Raw genomic sequence first — 23,374 nt, 5'->3', positions numbered from 1 at the left:
CCAGGGATGGGCAGAGAGACGGTATCTGTCCCTCAGTGCAGTGTGAGAGCACTAACCCTCACAGTGATGACAGGGTCACAGGGGCAGAGCGCATCTTGCAGGAATGGAACAGGAGTATTTCATTCAGCAGTTTTAGCCTGTTGCATAGGGGCAGGAGAAGGCCCATTCAGATCCTCAAGTCAGTTGCAGAGGAACAGGAGGAGGGCCATTCAGCCCCTGGAGCCTGTTACACAGGAACAGGAGATGGCCCATTGAGATCCTCGAGTCAGTTAAACAGGAACAGGGGGAGGCACATTCAGCCCCTGCGGCCTGTTGCACAGGAACAGGAGGATGCCCATGCAGCCCCTGGAGCCTGTTGGACAGGAGCAGGCCATTCAGCCCCTCGAGTCCGTAACATTGGAACAGGAGGAGGTCATTCAGCCGCTCGAGTCTGTTGCAAACAGGTCATCAGCCTTCGGTAACGGGTATTGATACTGTTTCGAAACTCAATTGATCGTAACCTTGTAATTTCCTCAAATCCTGACAGTGCCATCACTTTTCAACATGGGAACAATGGGAAAGGCTCATCCGTTAAATTTGACGAGTGATAGGTTCCCTTCAAGCTCGAGTCTGTCCAGTTCGATTTCGATTTTCTCCCTCATCGTGTACGGAATTGCCCGAGCTTTATGATGGACGGGTCTTGCATCCGAGTCCATGTGGATCTGCATCTTGGCTCCTGTGAAATTACCGATGCCTGGTTTTAACAGCGAGGGGAGTTGCTCAGCACTTGAACACATGGAGTATGCTCCTCCAACAACATCACTTTGATCTGATTCCAGTTCCATTTGATTTTTTCCAACCAGTTCCTGCCGAAGAGCGATGGACGATTGCCTGGAACAATCCATGATGGTACATTGTGAACCACACCATCATACGGCATCTTGATTACTGCACTGCCAATCACTGTTATGAGTTTGTTAGTGTACGTACGCAACTTGGCATTGACTGGCATTGACTCAGCTTAGGCCTCACAGCCTTCGTATCTCACAGCTTGTCGAATGTTCTCTGGCTCATTATTGATTGACTCACACCCACGTCCAATTTCATTTGTACCGGCACACCATTAAGTTTTACATTCATCATTATCGGCTGGCTCTTTGTTAGGAATGAATAAAGTCCATACACTTCCTCCTCTGGTATCTTAGATTGCATATCCGGATCCGCGCTATCCTCCACGTGATGTATCGCAGCACGCTTGCTCAGTTGTGGATACATAAGCCCCACTCTCGAACAGCCTTTAAAAATATACTCTTCAAAACGACAAAGATGACACCGATGATTTCCCCCACGATGCCAACATGGTGATATCGGATTCATTCCCATTGACGGACTTTGAGCAGCCGCAGGTTTCATATATGCAGTCGGGTAGGCCCTGCCATATGGAGCTCTGCAAACGATGGTACTATCTTGTTTATAGTACTTGCCGAGTTCCCATTTTTCAATGATATCTGCTTTCAGCGTTTGTCTGTCATCATGCATGATTGAGCATTCGTGATGGTCTTGCTCAAATCCAGCATCTCCGCCACCAGTAGCTTACGCAGGATCACCTCGTGGTTGATGCTGACTACGAAGAAGTCCTGCAGCATGTCTGCCAATGCAGTTTCAAACCTACACGGTCCAGCTAGACGTCTTAATTCGGCAACGAATTCTGATACATCCTGGCCCTCAGAACGAATGTGCATGTAGAATCGATATCATGAGATGATTGTTTTGTATGATGAAAGAGTCTGACTGGATACTGTGAGCTCAAAGTAAAGTGTGACCTTAGTCCTTTATTGCAGGTCTCCAGAGTGCCTCTCCAGCCTGTGAAGCCTCCTTAAATATCTGTGCTCCAAAGGGATTATGGGATCCCTTGGGACTCCAGGGGATGAGCCCTCTGGTGGCTGTACAGAGTATATTCAAGTTTACATATATAATGTAACCGCCCCCCCCAAAGTCAACATTGCAACTATTTACAAGGTGAATCGAACTGGGGCACTTCTTGCCCTGGTTGATCGACTCGGGGCAAATGCTGGTATTGACGAGTCGTCTGTTGGTCCCTCGCTGGGGCTGGGCTGCTGTGCAGCTGGCCTTGCTGGGCTGCCTGGTGTGGTGAGTTCTGCTGGGTTGCTGTGGATGATGGGTTCTGCTTCATGGCCAACCGTGTTGTCGGTTGCCACTCGTGTGTATTTTGGTGGGTCAAAGAAGGTAAGGTCAAAAGTGGGTTGCTCAGGATAGTCGGTGAATCTGAGTCTGATTTGGTCCAAGTGTTTCCGGTGAATAAGTCCATTTGACAGTTTGACCCAAAACACCCTGCGCTCCTCTTTGGCCACGACAGTGCCGGGAGCCATTTGGGACCTTGTCCATAATTCAATACAAATACAATATCATTGATTTCAATCTCGCGGCTGCACCATTTCCATCCCCATTTTGCACTGCTATCTCTGCCTGACCATTGGATGCTGGTTTAAATGGGGCAGATGTAACATGTTTGATCCCGTTGCTGGTCATGAATTCTTTGAGCTGGTAAAACATGGCCCATTGTTGCTCACAAGGCCATCGGGCAGGCCGTGCATCGCAAACATGGCCCACAGGCTTTCAGTGGTGGCAGCGGACGTGCTTGCCGACATTATCTCACATTCAATCCATTTGAAGTATGGAGTATGCATCTAGAACCACTAAGAACATTTTACCCAAGAATGGGCCTGCATAGTCGACATGGACATGGTTTGTAGGGCCAAGACCATAAACTGAGTTGCGCCTCCCTGGGTACATTGCTTAGGTGCAAGCATGTGTTGCATCTTTGCATGCAGGAGTCTAAGTCCGCATCGATAACGGGCCACCACACATGGGATCAGGCTATCGCTTTCATCATTACGATGCCTGGGTGTGTACTGTGGAGGTCATTGATGAAGGTCTCTCTGCCCTTCTTGGGAACCACTACCTGATTACCCCTCAGAAGGCCGTCTGCCTGTACAGATAATTCATCTTTACGCCGCTGGAACAGCTTTATCTCTTCCTGCATTTCCACTGGGACACTGGACCAGCTCCCGTGAAGGACACAGTTTTTAACTAGGAACAGTAAAGGGTCCTGGCTCGTCAAGGTTTTAATCTGTCGGGCTGTGACGGGTGATTACTCACTCTCAAATGCTTCCATAAACATGACTAAATCTGCGGGCTGTGCCATTTCCACCCCCGTAGTGGACAGTGGCAGCCTACTGAGAGCATCGGCACAGTTTTCTGTGCTTGGACTGTGGTGGATGGCATAGTTGTTTGCAGACAACGTGAGCATCCATCTCTGGATGCGGGCCGATGCGTTTGTATTTATCCGTGTACTCTCGGAAAACAGGGATATGTGTGGCTTATGGTCAGTTTCCAATTAAAATTTTAGCCCAAACAGATAGTGATGCATTTTCTTTACCCCATTGACACACGCTAACGCTTCTTTTTCAATCATGCTGTAGGCTCTCTCAGCCTTCGACAGACTCCTGGATGCATAAGCAACCGGTTGCAATATCCCAAAATCATAAGCTTGTTGCAAAACACACCCGGCACCGTATGACGACTCATCACATGCTAGTACCAAACGCTTACATGGATCATACAACACAAGCAATTTGTTTGAGCATAACAATTTTCTCGCATTTACACAGGCATGTTCTTGGTTTTTGCCCCATACCCATCCGTCCCGTGCAGTGGTTCTAACAGTATGCTGAGACGCTGTAAGAAGTTACCAAAATAGTTCAAGATTCCGAGAAACGACCGCAGCTCCATCACGTTCTGTGGCTTCAGTGCGTTCTTGATTGCCTTTGCCTTTGATGGGCCTGATGCCGTCCGCCGCGATCCTCCTCCCCAGGAACTACAGTTCAGGCGCCAGGAAAACGCACTTCGAGCATTTTAACCTGAGCCTCACACGGTTGAGTCGACTAAGAACCTCTTCCAGGTTCTGCAGATGGTCGACTGTGTCCCGACCTATGACCAAGATGTCGTCCTGGAAGACCACCGTGCACGGAACCAACTTCATTAAGCTTTCCATGTTTCTTTGGAATATCGCCGCCACTGATTTCATTCATAACAGATGCCCGTTTGGAATTCAGAGACCTTTGTGTGTGGTGATGCAGGTGTGGCCCTTCGAGGATTCCTCCAGCTCCTGTGTTATGTAGGCTGAAGTCAAGTCCAGCTTCGTGAACGTCTTTCCTCCCGCCAGCATTGCAAAGAGGTCGTCGGCCGTTGGTAGTGGGTATTGGTCCTGCAGAGAGAAACGATTGATAATTACTTTGTAATTGCCACAGATTCCATCGGTGCTGTCTCCCTTGAGGACTGGGACGATTGGGCTGACCCACTCGATGAATTCGATCGGTGAAATGATGCCCTCTCTTTGCAGCCAGTCTAGCTCGATCTCTACCCTTTCTCTCATCATGTACGGTACTGCTCTCGCCTTGTGATGGATGGGTTGCGCCGCTGGAATTAGGTGGATCTGCACTTTTGCTCCTTGGAACTTCCCGATGCCTGGTTCGAACAGCGAGGGGAATTTGTTTAAGACCTGGGCACACGAAGTATCATCAGCGGGTGAGAGCACTCACACATCGTCCCAGTTCCAGCGAATATTTCCCAGCCAGCTCCTGCCGAGCAGCATGGAACCATCGCCCGGTACCACCCAGAGTGGTAGCTTGTGCACCGCTCCATTGTAGGAGACCTTTACAGTGGCACTGCTGATTACGGGAATCAGTTCATTTGTATAAGTTTTTAATTTTGTGTGAATTGGAGTTAAGACTAGCGTTGAGACCTTGCTGCACCACAATTTCTCGAAAGTCTTTTTGCTGTTGATATACTGGCTCCCGCACATGTCCAGCTCCATTGACACCGGGAGTCCATTTAGTTCAACATTCAGCGTTATCTTGGGACACTTTGTGGTAAATGTGTACACCCCATGTACATCTGCCTCCTGGGTCTGAGGCTCTGGTTCGCCGTGATCCACCATGGATCTGTCCTCCTCTGGAACATGGTGGTTTGCAGGAATAACAGGACTTGCAGCTCACCTGCACATGCGTTGGAGGTGTCTCATTGTTCCACAGCCCTTGCAAACGTACACTTTGAAGCGGCATGAATGGAAACAATAATCACCGCCACAGCGCAAACAAGGTGTTGATGGCCTTCCATTCATCACCCTTGATGGCGGACTCTGAGACATCTGCAGATGTGCAGCTGCAGGCTTGGGGGCCTGCCCTGTACATTGCGATTTGAAAACAACATCACGTTGTTCACAGTTCTTGTAGTAGCACTTGTGTGCTGAGAGATTTGCTTCGTATTATCACTGGTGCCAATGAACGCCTGGGCTATCGCTAAGGCCTAAATCAAAGTTGGGGTCTCTACAGACAAGAGTTTGCGGAGTATTGTTTCATGGCCAATGACAAGCACGAAAATGTCTCTGAGCATGTGCTCCAAATGTCCTGCATATTTGCAATGTCCTGCAAGGTGTCTTAGCTCAGCGACATAAATCGCCACTTCCTGGCCTTCAGACCTTTTGTAGGTGTAGAACCAGTACATCGCCATCAAAACGCTTTCCTTCAGGTTCAAATGCTCCCGGACCAGTGTGCACAAAACGTCGTATGATTTCTCTGTGGCTTTCGCTGGAGGAAGCAGATTTTTCATGAGGCCATACGTTGGTGTCTCGCAGACGGTGAGGAGAATCGCCCCTCGTTTGGCATCGTTCGCTTCTCCTTCCAGCTCGTTGGCTACAAAGTATTGATCGAGTCACTGCACAAAGGTTTCTCAATCATCTCCCTCTGAGAATTTCTCCAGGATGCCCACTGTTGTCTGCATCCTTGGGTTCGCTATCTGTATCTCGTCGCCAGTTGCTATTTATGAAGAAAGAGTCTGACTGGATACTTTGAGCTCAAAGTAAAGTGTGACCTTAGTCCTTCATTGCAGGTCTCCAACCTGTGAGGCTTCATTAAATACGTGTGCTCCAAAGGGATTATGGGATCCCTTGGGACTCCAGGGCATGAACACTCTGGAGGCTGTGCAGATTATATAAAATTTACATACATACATGATGACAGCTTCTTCTGGGTTGAGATGGTCACGTACCAAGCACAGAATGTTTCATAATCCTTGTCCGTTGGACTTAAGGGCGAGAGGAGATTCTTTATGCATCCATAGATTTTCCGACCGCAAACCATGAGGAGGAACGCCCGGCGCTGAACTGCGTCTGCCTCTTTCTCCATTTTGTTGGCCACAAAGTACTGGTTCAAGCAGGCTACAACGTCTGCCCAATCTTCTCCCTACACAAATCGCTCCAGAATTCCAATTGTACTCATTTTTGCATGCGAAGGTTCTTGTTACCTCGCCGCCAAATGTTGTTTCTGCAATAACTCAATAGACTGAATACTGTAAACTCCAAACAGGTACACACCTGCCTCTATTTTATTAAAGCCCAAAGTGATTACATTTCAAGATGGCTGGCTTTTTATATTTGGGCCACAGCCGAATAACCTCCAACAGTGGCACCACCTGGTCGCTAGCAAACCCAAGCATACATACATGACACTTGAGACGAGTAATCGGGGTGGAGGAGCAATGAGGGATCATGGTTGAGATTTGGTGGGTGATCGTGCCGGAGGTTTGGTGAATGTTTGGTACGGAGGTGCGGTGAATGTTTATGACGGAAGAGCGGCGATAAATTGTGGCGGAGGTGCGGCGAATGATTGCGGTGGAGAAGCAGCAAGAGATCATGCTGCAGGTGCGGCGAATTAGAGTATGGGGCCCAGAAGAGCTGAGGGCCCAGGGGTAGCACGGGTCGGCCCACACTGCGACATGTGTCGACACTAGGTCCATGCAGCAGAGCTGGTCTCCAGTCGTCCTGGTTAACCCTTACCACTGGACCAAGACCGAGCTCTGTCAAACCCAGGTGGTGGCTAATGTGCAATGGTCACCACACGTTAAAAAAATCCATGCACAGGAATCTTTCACCCCCTCAATTGGAGTTCAGGATGGGAACATCGGGTCCTTCATTGAAACATCTATGAACTCATGTGGAAGCAAGTCATCCTCATTCGATGGACCGCCTATGACGATAAGACCCCAATCCCCATTTCTGTCTCGGCCCTTGTTATTGCTGCCAGTTCCTGATCCTGCACACACACCACGGGCAGTGCAAGTGGGGAGACGGTGTTTCAAAGGGACCCTCAGCTTCTCTCGGCAAAAACACAGGAAAGGTTTTACTGCTGGCGATGTTGTGATTGTATTCGATTGTTTCTCTGGAATTTAGAGGCTTTCTACGTGCTTGAAAGTTACTGTGAAAGGTCCGAGGGTTCAAGCTTCAAATCCCACTCCAGGGGCTTGAGCACAAAAATGTCGTCTTTCAGGATCAGATGTTAAACCGAGGCCCTGTCTGCGCTGTAAGATTGACGTAAAAGATCTTGTGGTCCTCTTTCGAAGAAGAGCAGGAGAGTTTTCCCCAGTGTCCTGGCCAATATTTAACCCTCAATCAACATCACTGAAACTGATTATCAGTCATTATCACATTGCTACTTGTGGGATCTTGCTGTGCAAAAAATAGGCTCCCGTGTTTCCCACATTACAGCAGTGACTACATTTCAAAAGTAGTTCAATGGCTGCAAAGCGCTTTGGGACGTGCAGTGGTTGTGAAAGGCGCTATATAAATGCAAGTCTTGCTTTTTATTTTGTTTTATGGAATCTGATTCCAGTACCCTTTCAGGCAGTGTGTTCAAGATCATACCAACCATCTGTGTTAAAATGTGTCTCCTCATTTCCTCTCTAAATCTTTTGACAATTAATTTAATCTATGTTCTATGGTTCCTGGCCCTCTTGCCAGAGGAAGCCCTTTCTCCCTAGTTGCTCTATCAAAACGCTACGTAACTTTCAATACCGCTATTCAATCAGTACTTAACCTTCTCTGCCCTAAGCAGAACAATCCCAGCTTCTCAAATCTCTCAATGTAACTGAGCTTCCTCTCCCTGGTGTTATCCTTGTAAACCGCCTCTGCACCCTTCCTAAAGTACGGTGACCAGAATTGGACACAATTCTCCAGCTGAGGCCTAACCAGTTTTTTGTAGAGGGTTAACAAGCCTTCCTTGTTTTAGAATCCAATGTCCCTATTTATAAAAGCAAGTCTTCATATACTTTCTTAATAGCCTGATGAAGTGGCCCTGCCACCTTCAAGGATATGTCAATATGCAGCCCAGGACTTGCTACTCTCCTGCAACTGCCTCAAAATAATACCATTTAGTTGAAACCGCCTCTGAACCTTCTGAATATTACTCGGTGACGCTGCTATTGCAGCGTGTGTTTCAGGTTATTAAAGTGCAATCTCCACGGAAGCTCTCCCCGTGGATTAGGATAGTTAAGGTCCCTTACCTATTGTGCAGATGCATTGACTGCAGCTGGTACCAGGCCCCCGCTGAGTTTGATGTCTCACTGGGAGATTTGCCTGAGTATATAATAGAGGCTACTTCCAAAGCACTGCCTTTGTGTGTCAGTGTGTGCTGCTGTCTCCAGCTCCAACACAGGTCACGGACTCTCTGCGAGGATGGGAAGCTTGGCATTCTTACTAGTGCAGGGCGTGTTCTACCATTGCCTGGCAGTCATCGGTGTGGCCGGTATGTGAGTAGCAGATAGTCACCAAATGAGGGAACTCCTCTTTAATGACTGGCAACCTGTGAATGCGTGGCTGCGTGGGTGTATGTGTGTGAGACTGTGTGTGTGAGACTGCATTTGTTTGAGCATGCTAGTGTGTGAATGCGTGTAAGTATATGTGTGACTGTGTTTCTGAGTGTGTGCTCGTGTGCAGTTTAGTGTGTGTACATGATTGTGTTTCTGCATGCAAGCTACTGTGTGAGTGTGTGTGTGTTTTAAAGTCTAAGTGTAGATGTATGTGGCTGTGTGTATACTTGTGCCTGCGTGTGTCCGTCTGTGTCTTGTGAGTGTGTGGTGATAAAATACATCGGATATACGGCACAGAAACAGGCCTTTCAGCCCAACCAGTCCATGCCGACGTTTATGCTCCTCTCGAGCCTCCTCTTGTCTTTCCTCATCTAAATGTAGCGGCAAAACCCTCTTTTCCCTTCTCCTCATATGCTTGTCTAGCCTCCTCTTAAATGCATCGATACTATTCGCCTGAACCACTCCCTGTGGTAGCGAGTTCCACCACTCTTTGGGAAAATAATTTTCTTCTGAATTCCCCATTGGATTTCTTGGTAACTGTCTTATATTGATGGCCTCCAGTTATGCTCTTCCCCACAAGTGGAAACGTTCTCTCTGTACCAACCTATCAAAACCGTTCATAGCTTTAAAGACCTCTATCAGGTCACCTCTCAGCCTTTTTTTCAAGAGAAAAGAGACCCAGCCTGTTCATCCTTTCTTAATATGTCTACCCCTGCAGTTCTTTATCATCCTTGTAAATCTTCTCTACACTCTCTGCAGTGACTCGATATACTTTTTATAATATGACGACCAGAACTGTATGCGGTACTCCAAGTGTGGTCTAACCAAAGTCGATACAGGTTTAGCATAACTTCCTTACTTTTCCATTCTACACCTCGAGAAATCAGGCTTGGTTTGCTTTTTTTAATGGCCTTGCTAACCTGTATCAATACTTTAGCGATTTGTGCATTTGTACTCCGAGATCCCTTTGTTCCTCTACCCCACCTAGACCTGTGCCTTCCAAGTCATTAGGGACCTCCCTATTCTTCCTTCCACATTTATCTGTGTGAACATAATTTGCCATATTATATGCACATTCTGCAAGTTTATGAACATTCTCCTGTAATTTGTTACAGTCCTCCTAAGTATTGACTGCCCCCTCTATTTGGTGTCATCAGCAAATTTAGAAATTGTATTTTTGATTCCAAGGTCTAAATCGTAAATACAAATTGTGAAAAACAGTGGTCCCAGCACTGATCGATGTGGAACACCTATACCCACCTTCTGCCACTGTGAATAGCTATCCTTTACATTTACTCTCTGCTTTCCGTCTTGAAGCCAGCTAGCTATCTATACTGCTACTTGTCCCCAGACTCCGCATTCTCTGACCTTGTTCATTGGTCGATTATGGGGTACCTCATCGAAGGCCTTTTGAAAATCTAGATAAATGACAGCGACTGCATCACTATTGTCTACTCTCTGTTACCTCGACAAAAATTAAATGAGGTTGTCAACCAAGACTTCCCCTTTTGAAATCCAGGTTGAATATTCGTTATTACATTTTTGGTTTCTAGATGTTCTTCCATGTTCTCCTTTAGTAGGGATTCCATTATTTGTCCATCATTTTTCCTACTACCGATGTTAAGCTGACTGGTCTATGAGTGTGTATATGCGAGTGTTTGTGTATTTTACTGTGATTGTGCGTGCGTGCAACTGCGTGAGTATGTTCCTGTTTCAGTGTCTGTGTGTGTGTGTTTGCAACTGTGTTTGTGAATGCATTCTAGTTTGGGTGCTTGTTTGTGTGTGTTGGACAGAGGGAGCTCAGTGAGAGATGGGGAGAGCTGGACACTTGGTGCTCATTGTGTGATGGAAAGAGTTGGACAACGAAACGCCAATGACTGAAAGATAGAGTTGGACAACTGGAGCTCTGACTGGTGAGGAAAGTTAGTAAATGTGAGATCGGTGAGTGACTGAGAGAGCTGGTAAGTGGAATATAATTGAGTGAGGGGAGAGATGGACAACGGGAACTCGTTCATAGGGGCTGATTGAGTGATGTAAAGAGAGTTGGAACTTGATTTCTGATTGATGATGAGAGTTCGAAAATGGGAGCTTATTGGACGACTCAGAGAATTGGACAAATGGGAGCCCATTGACTGATGCAGAGAGCTGGCCAACCAGAGCTCACCGAGTGAGGTGGTGAGAAAGACAAAGGGATCTCATGGAGTGAGGGAGAGAGTTGGGCAATTGGAACATTGATTGACCGGTGGGATTTGGAAAATTGGGGCTCATTCAGAGACCATTAGAAATTGGAGACGGGAAACATTGATTTATGGTGGGAATTGGATACTGGGGGTGCCATTCAGTGACTGGGAGAGCTTGTACGTGGGAGCTGAGTGATTACTGGTGGGAGCCGGGCAGTGGCATTTGATTGAGTGCCATAGATATTTGGACAATGGCAGCTCACTGAGTAATCGAGTGAGTTCTTCAATGAAGAATATAAGAAATAGGAGTAGGAGTAGGCAATACGGCCCCTCGAGCCTGCTCCACCACTCAATAAGATCATGGTTGAATGACTTTCCCACCCTATTCCCATATCCCTTGATCCTTTAAAATCATAGAATCATAGAAATTTACAGCACGGAAGGAGGCCATTTTGGCCCATCGTGTCCGCTCCGGCCAACAAGAGGTTATCCAGCCTAATCCCACTTTCCAGCTCTAGGTCCATAACCCTGCAGGTTATAACACTTTAAGTGCACATCCAAGTACTTTTTAAATGTGGTGAGGGTTTCTGCCTTTCCCACCCTTTCAGGCAGCGAGTTCCAGGCCTCCACAACCCTCTGTGTGAAGAAACCTCCCCCAAAATCCCCTCTAAATCTTCTACCAATTACATTAAATTTATGCCCCCTGGTTGTTGATTCCTCGGCTTAGGGAAATAGGCCCTTTATATCCACTATATCTAGGCCCCTCATAATTGTATACACCTCAATGAGGTCTCCCCTCATCCTCCGAACAAACCCAGCCTATCCAATCTGTCCCCACAGCTAAGATTCTCCACTCCCAGCAACATCCTCATAAATCTCCTCTGTACGGTCTCCAGCGCAATCATGTCCTTCCTGTAATGCGGTTACCAGAACTGCATGCAGTACTCCAGCTGTAGCCTAACCAGTGTTTTGTACAGTTCAAGCATATCCCCCCGGCTCTTATATTCTATGCATCAGCTAATAAAGGCATGCATTCCATATGTCTTCTTAACCACCTTATCTACCTGGCCTGCTACCGTCAGGGATCTGTATCCCTGATGTGGAATGTATATGGTTCGAGCTGCAGAACACCAAAGGACAAAAAACGTTAGTGGGAGTTGTTTACAGACCTCCAAACAGTAGTAGTGATGTTGGGGAGGGCATCAAACAGGAAATTAGGGGTGCATGCAATAAAGGTGCAGCAGTTATCATGGGTGACTTTAATATGCATATAGATTGGGCTAACCAAACTGGAAGCAATACGGTGGAGGAGGATTTCCTGGAGTGCATAAGGTATGGTTTTCCAGACCAATATGTCGAGGAACCAACTAGGGGGGAGGCCATCTTAGACTGGATGATGTGTAACGAGAGATGATTAATTACCAATCTAGTTGTGCGAGGCCCCTTGGGGAAGAGTGACCATAATATGGTGGAATTCTACATTTGGATGGAGTATGAAACAGTTAATTCAGAGACCATGGTCCAGAACATAAAGAAGGGTAACAGTGAAGGTATGAGGTGTCAATTGGCGAGGATAGATTGGCGAATGATACATTAGGGGTTGACAGTGGATGGGCAATGGCAGACATTTAGAGACCGCATGGATGAATTACAACTATTGTACATCACTGTCTGGCATAAAAATAAAAAAGGGAAGGAGGCTCAACCGTGGCTATCAAGCTAAATCAGGGTCAGTATTAATTCCAAGGAAGTGGTATACAAATTGGCCAGAAATAGCAGCGAACCCAGGGACTGGGAGAAATTTAGAACTCAGCAGAGGAGGACAAAGGGGTTGATTAGGGCAGGGAAAATAGAGTACAAGAGGAAGTTTGCAGGGAACTGTAAGACGGACTGCAAAAGCTTCTATAGATATGTAAAGAGAAAAAGGTTAATAAAGACAAACATAGATCTCGTGCAGTCAGAATCAGGGGAAGTCATAACGGGGAACAAAGAAATGGCAGAGCAATTGAACAAGTATTTTGGTTCGGTGTTCACTGAGGAGGGCACAACCAACCTTCCGGATATAAAAAGGCACAGTGTGTACCATCTAAGGGATGAGCAGATAATCTGTTTTAGTCATGTTGATTAAGGGATAAATATTGACCAGGATACCGGGCATAACTCCCCTGCTCTTCTTCGAAATAGTGCCAAGGGATATTTTATGTCCACCTGAGAGAGCAGACAGGGCCTCAGTTTAAAGTCTCACCCAAAAGACGGCACCTCCGATAATGCAGCACTCCCTCAGTACTGCACTGGGAGGTTCAGCCTAGATTTGTGTGCTCAAGATACTTGAGTGAGACTTGCACCCACAACCTTCTGACTCAAAGGGGAGGGTGCTACCCACTGATCTATGACTGGTCTAACCCATAGGTTTTGATTTCAACAAAGGGAGGAGGGAGCGTGGGTAACAGATAAACTGATTCAGAACATAAGGACATCCCAAAGTAGTTAGCAGCTGATGAATCATGTCTGAAATGTAGTCACTGTTGTAAAGCAGGAAATGCGGCAGTCAATCTGTGCACGGCAAGCTCCCACAAACACCAATGAGACTAATGACCAGTTTGGATAGGTGTTGGTTGTGAGGGGAATGTTAGCCGGGACTCCAGGAGCACTCCCTGCTCTTTCAATAGTTGCATGGCATCTTCTGGACTGGATTCTCCTCCTCATTCCTCCGTGAAATCGGGTTTGGTTCTGGCAGAGAAAAGGGTCAAAGGCGGGCAGTGAGGCCTTTCGCCCATTAATTGCCCGACATCCATTTCCCTCCCCCTGCGTCACTCACCGTGTGAGCTCATGAACATGAATCAAGGAAGGACGGAAGGTGAGAGGATCCACCAGGTGGAGTAAAATGCAGAATGATGTACGAGGAGCGATTACACAAACTAGGATTGTATTCCCTGTAATTTAGATGATTAAGGGGTGATCTGATTGAATATTTCAAGATATTAAGGGGAATTGATACGGGAGAGAGAGAGAAATTATTTCCACTGGCTGGGGAGCCGAGGACGAGGAGGCACAGTCTAAAAATAAGAGCCAAACCTTTCAGGATGAAGTTAGAAACATTTCTACACACAGAGGGGCAGGAGTTTGGAACTCTCTTCTGCAAACAGCAATTGATGCTCGATCAATTGTTAATTTTAAATCGGAGATTGACAGATTTGTGTTACCCAACGGTATTTAGGGATCGGGACCAAGAAGGAGTTAGATCGCAGATCAGACATTATCTCATTGAATGCTGGAAAAGGCTCTTGGGGCTGAATGGACTACTCCTGTTCCTATCTTCCTATGTAAGCGCACAAGGGAAGGAGCATTCAGACGTGCAGCGTGGAACTGTGTGACCATTCGGTTACGATACACACCATCCCTGCGTCGTATCATAGGTCTGTTATAACACCTCCTCCCTAAGGTCACCCGGTGAAGCCATGAAACTGTTTTTTGTCACTGCGCCCTTGCAAGTTGAGTGCTACTATTTTTAATCATGTTTGCCCTGAATCAATTGCACTGAATTGAAATATAAAATGCTTTTTATTCTCATAAATAAACCTGTTAAAAGCCAAGCCGAGCCTGGGTGTAGTTGTGTGACACGCAGTGATGGTGGGACCCAATTCGTGTGGAGATGTTGCGGGCAGGGGGGAGCCTCAATTTAGGTGGCCGGAGATCCTCAGGAAATGGACGGATGCCTCATTAATATCTGCACATCAGGGGTCAGCATCGCAGTTAAGATCCCTGATCCCATTTCAATCTCGGCCCGTCTTGGTGCTGCCAGTTCCCGATCCGGCCATAACACATTCCTGCACTCACAGTTGTTAAAGAGGCGGGATCCTGATCAATAATTTGCTTCCCCAAATCAATAGGAACATAGGAATGGAAGGGGGTCATTCAGCCTCTCGAACCTGTTCCGCCACTCACTTCGATTTTGGCTGATTCGTATCGGAACTCCATCTATCCGCCTTGGTTCCATAACGCCTAATACACATACCCAACAAAAACCTATCAATCTCAGCTTTGAAATTGACCACCCCAGCCTCAATAGCTTTTTGGGGGAGAGTGTTGCAGATTTCCACTCCCCTTTGTGTGAAGAAATGCTTCCTGACATCACCCCTGAATAGACTATCTCTAATTTTAAGGTTCTGCCCTCTTGTTCTGGACTATCCCCACCAGAGGAAACAGTTTCTCTCCATCTACCCTATCCACTCCTTTTAATCATCTTAACCACCTCAACTGCATCACTCCTTAATCTTCTATACTCAAGCTCAATAAAGGGATAATTAAGAGTAATAAGCTTCTTATACCATGAACATCACGTGTCACGGATGTATTAAGTACGCTGCTACTTAAACATACTTAAAAATAAAACTTACTATCACACTTTGAATCATAGAAATTTATGGGACAGAAAGGCCATCCGACCTGTTGTGTCCGTTCCGTCCGACAAAGAGCTATCCAGCCTCAACCGACTTTCCAGCTGTTGGTCCGTAGCCCTGTAGGTTATGGAACTTCACGTGCATATCCAAGTACTTTTTAAATGTGATGCGGGTTTCTGCCTCTAGCACCCTTTCAGGCAGCGAGTTTCAGACCCCCACCGTCCTCTGCGTGAAAATAATTCTCAAATTCCCTCTAACCCTTCGACTAATGACTTTAAATCTTGATGATGGTTTGGTTGGGGATTGAAATGTGTGAGAGATCTGAGGTCACTATCTTAGGCTTTTAAAATACCAAAGATTCATCACAAACTGTCAGTTTTATACATTTCTCTCACTCACTCCATGTGACAATCCACACAATTCTGCATTATGCCATTATATGTTCAAATACAATTTAATTGACTTGTCCATTATCAATAACTTTAGTGTTAACAAGTTATTTTTCCATACACCGGTGCAGTTCCCTTACTTTGTTATTTTTCTGACAGGTTCACTCTTGTTTCATATAATTGCCATTCCACCAAGTTTCTTTTTAATTAATTCTCGGGATGTGGGCATCGCTGGGAAGTCCGGCATTTATTGCACATCCCTAATTGCCCTTGAGAATGTGACGGCATCTTGAAACCCTGCAGTCCGTGTGGGGTCAAGGTCTATTTCCGTAGCGGTTTGGTACAACTAAGTGCTGGGCCATTTCGGAGGGCAGTTAAGAGAAACCCAGATTGCTGTGGGTCTGAGTCAACTGCAGGCCAGATTTCCCTCCCTAAGGGGCAGAGAATTGGACAATTGGGAGCCCATTGACTGATGCAGAGTGCTGGCCAACCAGTGCTCACCGAGTGAGGTGGTGAGAAAGATACAGGGATCTCATGGAATGAGGGAAAGAGTTGGGCAATTGGAACATTGATTGACTGGTGGGAATTTGAAAATTGGGGTTCATTCAGAGACCGTTGGAGATTGGAGACTGGAAACATTGATTTATGGTGGGAATTGGATACTGGGGGTGCCATTCAGTGACTGGGAGAGCTTGTACGTGGGAGCTGAATGATTGCTGGTGGGAGCCGGTCAGTGGCAGTTGATTGAGTGCCATAGATAGTTGGACAATGGCAGCTCACTGAGTAATCGAGTGAGTTGGTCAATGAAGAATATAAGAAATAGGAGCAGGAGTAGGCAATACGGCCCCTCGAGCCTGCTCCACCACTCAATAAGATCATGGTTGAATGACTTTCCCACCCTATTCCCATATCCCTTGATCCATTAAAATCATAGAATCATAGAAATTTACAGCACGGAAGGAGGCCATTTTGGCCCATCGTGTCCGCTCCGGCCAACAAGAGGTTATCCAGCCTAATCCCACTTTCCAGCTCTCGGTCCGTAACCCTGCAGGTTATAACACTTCAAGTGCACATCCAAGTACTTTTTAAATGTGGTGAGGGTTTCTGCCTTTCCCACCCTTTCAGGCAGCGAGTGCCAGGCCTCCACAACCCTCTGTGTGAAGAAGCTTCCCCCCAAATCCCCTCTAAATCTTCTACCAATTACATTAAATTTATGCCCCCTGGTTGTTGACTCCTCTGCTTAAGGAAATAGGCCCTTTATATCCACTATATCTAGGCACCTCATAATTTTATACACCTCAATGAGGTCTCCCCTTATCCTCCGAACAAACCCAGCCTATCCAATCTGTCCCCATAGCTAAGATTCTCCACTCCCAGCAACATCCTCGTAAATCTCCTCTGTACGGTCTCCAGCGCAATCATGTCCTTCCTGTAATGCGGTGACCAGAACTGCATGCAGTACTCCAGCTGTAGCCTAACCAGTGTTTTGTACACTTCAAGCATATCCCCCCGGATCTTATATTCTATGCCTCAGCGAATAAAGGCATGCATTCCATATGTCTTCTTAACCACCTTATCTACCTGGCCTGCTACCGTCAGGGATCTGTATCCCTGATGTGGAATGTATATGGTTCGAGCTGCAGAACACCAAAGGACAAAAAACGTTAGTGGGAGTTGTTTACAGACCTCCAAACAGTAGTAGTGATGTTGGGGAGGGCATCAAACAGGAAATTAGTGGTGCATGCAGTAAAAGTGCAGCAGTTATCATGGGTGACTTTAATATGCATATAGATTGGGCTAACCAAACTGGAAGCAATACGGTGGAGGAGGATTTCCTGGAGTGCATAAAGTATGGTTTTCTAGACCAATATGTCGAGGAACCAACTAGGGGGGAGGCCATCTTAGACTGGATGATGTGTAACGACAGAGGATTAATTACCAATCTAGTTGTGCGAGGTCCCTTGGGGAAGAGTGACCATAATATGGTGGAATTCTGCATTCGGATGGAGAATGAAACAGTTAATTCAGAGACCATGGTCCAGAACATAAAAAAGGGTAACAGTGAAGGTATGAGGTCTCAATTGGCGAGGGTAGATTGGCGAATGATACATTAGGGGTTGACAGTGGATGTGCAATGGCAGACATTTAGAGACCGCATGGATGAATTACAATAATTGTACATCCGTGTCTGGCATACAAATAAAAAAGGGAAGGTGGCTCAACCGTGGCTATCAAGCCAAATCAGGGACAGTATTAAATCCAAGGAAGTGGCATACAAATTGGCCAGAAATAGCAGCCAACCTGGGGACTGGGAGAAATTTAGAACTCAGCAGAGGAGGACAAAGGGTTTGATAAGGGCAGGGAAAATAGAGTACAAGAGGAAGCTTGCAGGAAACATTAAGACGGACTGCAAAAGCTTCTATAGATATGTAAACAGAAAAAGGTTAATAAAGACAAACGTATGTCCCCTGCAGTCAGAATCAGGGGAAGTTATAACGGGGAACAAAGAAATGGCAGATCAATTGAACAATTACTTTGGTTGGTATTCATTAAGGAGGACACAAACAACCTTCCGGATATGAAAAGTGTCAGAGTGTCTAGTGAGAAGAAGGAACTGAGGGAAATACTTTTTATTAAGGAAAATGTGTTGATGAAATTGTTGGGATTGAAGGCCAATAAATCCCCAGGGCCTGATTGTCTGCATCCCAGAGTACTTAAGGAGGTGGCCTTGGAAATAGCAGATGCATTGACAGTATTTTCCAACATTCCATGGACTCTGGATCAGTTCCGAGGGTAGCAAATGTAACCCCACTTTTTAAAAAAGGAGGGAGAGACAAAACAGGGAATTATAGACCGATCAGCCTGACATCGGTCGTGGGTAAAATGATGGAATCAATTATTAAGGATGTCATAGCAGCGCATTTGGAAAGAGGTGACATGATAAGTCCAAGTCAGCATGGACTTGTGAAAAGGAAATCATGCTTGACAAATCTTCTGGAATTTTTTAAGAATGTTTCCAGCAGAGTGGACAAAGGAGAACCAGTTGATGTAGTGGATTTGGACTTTCAGAAGGCTTTCGATAAGGTCCCACACAAGAGGTTAATGTGCAAAGTTAAAGCACATGGGATTGGGGGTAGTGTGCTGACGTGGATTGAGAACTGGTTGGCAGACAGGAAGCAAAGAGTAGGAGTAAATGGGTACTTTTCAGAATGGCAGGCAGTGGCTAGTGGGGTACCGCAAGGTTCTGTGCTGGGCCCCAGCTGTTTACATTGTACATTAATGATTTAGAGGAGAGGATTAAATGTAGTATCTCCAAATTTGCGGATGACACGAAGTTGGGTGGCAGTGTGAGCTGCGAGGAAGATGCTATGAGGCTGCAGAGCGACTTGGATAGGTTAGGTGAGTGGGCAAATGCATGGCAGATGAAGTATAATGTGGATAAATGGGTGGTTATCCACTTTGGTGGTAAAAACAGAGAGACAGACTATTATCTGAATGGTGACAGATTAGGAAAAAGGGAGGTGCAACGAGACCTGGGTGTCATGCTACATCAGTCATTGAAGGTTGGCATGCAGGTACAGCAGGCGGTTAAGAAAGCAAATGGCATTTTGGCCTTCATAGTGAGGGGATTTGAGTACAGGGGCAGGGAGGTGTAGCTACCGTTATCCAGGGCCTTGGTGCTCCCGGGATGGCGGGACTGACATATCAAGAAAGACTGGATCAACTGGGCTTGCATTCACTTGAGTTGAGAAGAATGAGAGGGGATCGCATAGAAACGTTTAAAATTCTGACGGGTTTAGGCAGGTTAAATGCAAGAAAAATGTTCCCAAAGGTGGGGAAGTCCAGAACCAGGGGTCACAGTCTAAGGATAAGGTGCAAGCCATTTAGGACTGAAATGAGGAGAAACTTCTTCACCCAGAGAGTAGTGAACCTGTGGAATTCTCGACCACAGAAAGTTGTTGAGGCCAATTCACTTAATATATTCAAAAAGGAGTTAGATGTAGTCCTTACAACTAGGGGATCAAGGTGTATGGCGAGAAAGCAGGAATGGGGTACTGAAGTTGCATGTTCAGCCATGAACTCATTGAATGGCGGTGCAGGTTCGAAGGGCCGAATGGCCTACTCCTGCACCTATTTTCTATGTTTCGATGTTTCGAAGATTAGCGCTCATGGGGTTGGGGGTAATATGAGTAGCATGGACTGAGGCTTGGTTAATGGACAGATAATAGAGAGTAGGAATAAACAGGTCATTTTCAGGATGGCAAGGTACAACTAGTGAAGTGCGACAAGGATCAGTGCTGGGGCCTCAGCCATTTACAATCTATGTTAATGACTTAGATGAGGGAACTGAGCATAATATATCCAAGTTTGCTGCTGATACAAAGCTAGGTGAGAAATAAGCTGTGAGGAGGATGCAATGAGACTACAAGGGGATAGGAATGATGAAGTGAGTGAGCAAGAAGATGGCAGGTGAAATATAATGTGGGGAAATGTGAAATTATAGGTAGAATGGAAAAGTAGAATTGTGAAATGTTGGTATTCAAAGGGATTCGGATGTCCTTGAAGACAAATTACAGAAAGTTAACATGGAGGTACAGCAAGCAATTAGGAAGGCAAACTTTTATTGCAAAGGGCTTGGAGTATAAGAATAAGAATGTCTTGCTGCAATGATATAGGGATTTGGTGAGACCACATCTGGAATACAGTGTACAGTTTTGGTCTCCTTACCTAAGTAAGGATATGCTTGGGGGTGTAACGATTGTTCACTGGATTGATTCCTGGGATGAGAGATTGAGTCCTATATTTTATAGAGTTTAGAATATTGAGAGGTGATCAAATTGAAATTTGTATAATTATTAGAGTGCTTGACAGGGTCATTGGTGAGAGGCCATTTCGTTTGACTGGAGAATTTAGAGGTCATAGCCTCAGGATAATTGGTTGGCCATGTACGACTGAGATGAGGAGAAACTTCACTCAAAAGTGTTGTGAGTCTTTGGAATTCTGTACCGCAGAGTGCTGTGTATGCTCAGTGATTGGGTGTAATCAAGGCTGATAACAATAGATTTAAGGGATTAAGAAGTTTGCAGATGAGGCTAAAATCAGCTGTGCAGTTGATAATGAAGAAGAAAGCTGTGGACTGCAGGAGGATATTAATGTACTGGTCAAGGAAGGTTCAAGAGGTTGATTCCTGATATGAAGGGGTTGTCTTATGAAGAAAGGTTGAGCAGGTTGGGCCTATACTCTTTGGAGTTTAGAAGAATGAGTGGTGATCTTATTGAAATATATCAGATTCTGAGGGGGCTTGACAGGGTCGATGCAGAGAGGATGTTTTCCCTCCCTGATGTCGAGAGTTGGAAAAGGGAGGTTAATGGAGTGACTGGTTGTGATTGGATATTGGGAGACCATTGGGTAAGGTAGAGAGTTGGGCAATGGGAGGCCACTGAGTTAGGGAGTGAGTTGGAAAATGGAAGTCCATTGAGTGACTGGTCGAGAGTTGTACAATAGGAGTTCATTAAATGATGGAGACAATTGAACAATGAGAGCACATTCAGTGAGGGCCTGAGTTGAACAATGGGATCTCATTGAGTCATGAAGTGAGTTGAACAATGAGTGCTGATTGAGCGATGGACCGAGTTGGACCAATTGTATTTCACTGAGTGATGGACAATGTCTGCTCTTTACGTGTACGGTGAGCATTGGATAATGAGAGCTAGCAGGGAAATAGAATCCATATAGTTTATACGGCTATCTAATAAATATTTATTATACTGATAGACAATTATTCTCTCATTACTTTTTTCCAACCTCTGTCTCTAAAATAACTTAGAAATGTCCACTCCTACCAAGTTTCCTCACTCCCTCTTTGCATCTTCACTGTGTTGAAACCATGTTTCATCACACCGTCTCCTACTCATTATCTTTACATGGTAGTCTCTGGTCAATGCACAGCTGATTCTTACACACACATGTTTACATTTCTCTACATTATGCGAACATCAACAGCCTTTCACATAAGCTGCAGTGCCCGAGTTGTTGTGACCATAAAAGTTATGATCTAAACATACTATTAAGGCAGTACTATCAACATCCCATGGCCATAATCAATCTTGAATGCTGGCTGTTGCAAGGGAGAACTCTCAACAGTTGCTCGGCTAGGGTATCTCTCCCTCATGTAACATGCCCTATACTAACTGTCATCTCTCTTTCCCTCTCTGGCAGCTAACTTAATGACCATCGTGATTCTCTCTCGTGGTAGCTGTGGCCTCGCCAGATGCACAGGCCGTTACCTGGTCTCCATGGCAGCGGTGAACTTGCTGGTCATCATCTTCTGTGTGATGTTGAACTATCTGGGATCTCTCTACTTCCCCTTCTCGATGCTCACCCATTACCACGTATGCAGCCTGAACAACATCATGAATGCCGCGGTGGTGGACTGCTCGGTCTGGCTCACCGTGGCCTTCACCCTTGATCGATTTGTCGCCATTTGTTTCCAGAAGTGGAAAGCGAGATACTGCACGGTGAGGACAGCGACCGGGGTGATAACGACTGTGTGCACAGTGAGCTACCTGCGTAATATCCCGCGCTACTTCACCTACGAACCCGTTGACACCCACGGCCCGTTCCCAGTCTGCAGGCTCTGCTAACTTTGTACAAACACCCCCTGGGCAGCATACCTTTGTGCCTGTACCGTCTTAACCCCTCTCATTCCCTACGTGTGCATCTTGCTGCTCAACGTTCTCACCGTCAGGCACGTTCTCGTGGCCAGTCGGGTCCGCAGGGCATTCCGGGGTCAAGGTGGCGATGGGAAGCAAGTTGACACCGAGATGGAGAACCGGAGAAGGTCCATCATCCTGCTCTTCGCCATATCGGGCAGCTTCATCGTGCTGTGGATGACCAGAGTGGTTGTCTTTGTGATCCAGGAGATGTTGCTGCACATAGGCCCCATGGTCATGCAGGTCGGCGACATGCTGATGTACCTGAACTCCTGCACCAACACCTGCATTTACGCTCTCACCCAGGCTAAGTTCAGGGAGGAGATGAGGCGAGCCATCACACACCCATTCATCTGTTTCTGAAGCTCACCAAAGACTTAAAACCGAAGGTGAACTCGTCAACTCATCGGTTTCACCCAGAAGCTGCCCGCAGAGGTGGGGGTGGAGTCTAGGCAGCAGTAACCAGCTGGGATTCTGCTCATCTCGTACAACTAACTAAAAGTTAATTTAAAAACAGAGTTGTGGGAAAGTGAGTCGGTGCGTGAAAGGGACAGGTTGAGTTAACAGAGATAGGGGAGGACAGAAGGTGAAGCTGGGCTGTTCAGGACTAATTATCACTGGAGCAGTTCTACATCCCCTTTAGATTTTTTAATTCCTCTCACTGTTTGAGATTTACATCATCCAACACTTCCACCTTTCCACATCTACAAGGCACACATCAGGAGTGTGATGGAATACTCTCCACTTGCCTGGATGAGTGCAGCTCCAACAACACTCAAGAAGCCCCACGCCATAGCAGTCCATGTGATTATCCACCACTTAACCGTCCAGTCCCTCCATACTGGTGCACCATGGCACAGTGTGTACCATCTAAGGGATGAGCAGATAATCTGTTTTAGTCATGTTGATTAAGGGATAAATATTGACCAGGATACCGGGCATAACTCCCCTGCTCTTCTTTGAAATAGTGCCAAGGGATCTTTTATGTC

General features: G+C 46.2%; 1 pseudogene; it reads left to right on the top strand.

Annotated features, from left to right (window-relative positions):
- The first annotated feature begins 1,337 nt into the window (after positions 1 to 1,337).
- Positions 1,338 to 22,748, top strand: LOC139240772 (probable G-protein coupled receptor 139; annotated as a pseudogene).
- Positions 22,749 to 23,374: the final 626 nt, after the last annotated feature.

Source organism: Pristiophorus japonicus, chromosome X (assembly GCF_044704955.1).
Source record: "Pristiophorus japonicus isolate sPriJap1 chromosome X, sPriJap1.hap1, whole genome shotgun sequence".
Taxonomy (NCBI): Eukaryota; Metazoa; Chordata; class Chondrichthyes; family Pristiophoridae; genus Pristiophorus; species Pristiophorus japonicus.
This window is presented reverse-complemented; position numbering and strand designations above follow the sequence as displayed.